Raw genomic sequence first — 2,490 nt, forward strand, 5'->3', positions numbered from 1 at the left:
GCCAGCCCAGGAATGGGCCAATAGATGAGGCAGGGCTTTGTAAACCAAAAATAAAATTCTTTGGGAGGCTGAGGTGGGTGGATTACTTGAGGTCAGGAGTTCCAGACTAGCCTAGCCAACATGGTGAAACCCCGTCTCTACTAAAAATACAAAAATTAACCAGGTGTGGTAGCAGGTGCCTGTAGTCCCAGCTACTCAGGAGGCTGAGGCAGGAGAATCGCTTGAACCTGGGAGGTGGAGGTTGCAGTGAGTTGAGATGGCGCCACTGCACTCTAGCCTGGCCGACAGAGTAAGACTCCGTCTCAAAAACTAAATAAATACAATAAAATAAAATTCTAAGCCCCCCACCTCCCCACCTTCAAAACATCTGAATGGACTTCCTCCTCAGACAGAGCTTTTTAAAAATTTAACCTCAGAGACTGTTTCAGGCCGTGATGCGAAGCAGGGGTCCCACATGCCTCACGATGCCTCTCCGGTGTTAACATCCACACAGCCTTTAAGTCTGAGAAGAAACATTTTACAACCTCTTCTCTCTGATCCTAGCACCCAAAGGCTTCCTGTTTAAATAAGAACTTGATTCCTCACAATTCTTTATCTTAACCCAGACATTCTTTTCTATTGATCCCAGGACTTTAAAGAAACTCAAGCAATTGCCAATCAGAAAATTCTAAAATCTACCTGTAAGCTGGAAGCCTCCTGCTTTAAGTTGTTCCACCTTTCTGGACAAAACCAATGTGTCTTACATTTCATTCATGCCTCATGCCTCCCTAAAACGTATAAAACCAAGCTATACCCCGACCACCTTGGGCACACGTTCTCAGGACCTCCTGAGGGCTGTGTCACGGGACATGGTCACTCATATTTGGCTCAGATTAAATCTCTTCAAATATTTTAGAGTTGGACTCCTTTCTTCTCTTTTCCTTTTTTTTTTTTTTTTCTTGAGACGGAGTCTCGCTCTGTCACCCAGGCAGGAGTGACAGAGTGCAGTGGCCTGATCTTGGCTCACTACAACTTCCACCTCCCAGGTTCAAGTGATTCTCCTGCCTCAGCCTCCTGAGTAGCTGGGACTACAGGTGCACACCACCACATGCGTCTAATTTTGTATTTTAGAAGACAGGGTTTCACCTTGTTGGTCAGGCTGGTCTCCAACTCGACCTCAGGTGATCTGCCTGCCTCGGTCTACCAAAGAGCTGGGATGACAGGTGTGGGCCACTGCGCCAGGCCTAGTTTGACTCTTTTCGTGGACAGTTGGAAACGTGGACTGCAAGAATATTCAGGGTTATTTGTCAGGCTGCAAAGTTGTTCCACCACCCTGCAGGAAAATGGATACAATTTTAGGCTTAGGTGTTAACAGAAAACATATCATTAGTGTGGGAAGGGCGACAACTGCACTGCAGCTGTGGCCAGTGGCGCGGGAGGGTCTCTAAACTCGAAGCCCACTTCGAAAGGCGAGTCGCCCGCGACCAGGACTAGGGCCGAGGCATCCCAGATAGGAGAAGGGACCTCGTTCCCTATTGTTCCCCACTAACCCCCATGACCAGGAGTCCCCACTCCCAGCCTCGTCCCGGGGATTCTGGGGAGAAACTGCCCCAGCGCAGAGGCTCCTCCAAGGGTCGTCCTTGGTCCCGCGCAAAGGGGGCGTCCGCCACCCTCCCCGCTGCGCACCCCCAGCTCCCCAGCTCGGACGCTTTAGAAAGGACATGAGGCGGGGGTTGCCCGTGGAGCGGGGGCCCACGCTTCCTGAGCAGGGAGGGGATTGCCCTTTGCTCCCCTTGGGGAACTCCCTGAGGTGAGCATCTGGGAGGCGCCCCCACACTTCTCCCAGCAGGGGAGCCGGGAGAGTTCTCCCAGCAGGGGAGCCGGGAGAGTTTCCTTTGCTCCCATTGCAGAGCAGGGGAGGGTCCCTGTTAGGGACAGAGAAGGGGCTGCAGGGGTGAGTAGGGAGGGTGGGGCCACACGTTTCCACTAAGGGCGGCAGTTTCGTGTCGCTACAGTTAGAGGCGTGCATTTAGGAGGCTGTAGACAGGGAGTGACCCGCACTTTCCCGACCAGGGGAGCTACTGGGAAAGTTTGTTTTGCTCCCACTGGAGACCAGGGGGTGAGGGGGTCCTTGTTAAAGGGAAGGAGAAGTGGCTGCACAGGCGAGCGGGGAAGGGGGAGCTCTGTGTTTCCAAGAAGGGCAGCAGTTTCATGCCACTACAGTTAAGAGCCGCCCTGGGGCGTGCATTCAGGGGACTGTAATCTGGGAGGGACCCACACTTTCCCGAGAATGTTGTAGTTGACTTTGCTCCGGGTCGGCGCCGCCCTGGCTACGGCCTTGTGGGTGGGTGAGGGGCGTAGGCAGCTTCTTGAAAAGGGAAGGGGGCGTCCCGTGCTCCCCTTGGCGCTGTCTGGGGCCATCCCGTCCCGCCTCCCCTTCTGTCCCCTCCCCAGACCCGGCGTTCCCGCCCCTGCTGTGCGCGCGTGGAGGCCAGGGTGGGGGGGTGAGGC

The sequence above is a fragment of the Colobus angolensis genome, unplaced genomic scaffold (assembly GCF_000951035.1).
Source record: "Colobus angolensis palliatus isolate OR3802 unplaced genomic scaffold, Cang.pa_1.0 Scaffold133, whole genome shotgun sequence".
NCBI classification, from domain to species: domain Eukaryota; kingdom Metazoa; phylum Chordata; class Mammalia; order Primates; family Cercopithecidae; genus Colobus; species Colobus angolensis.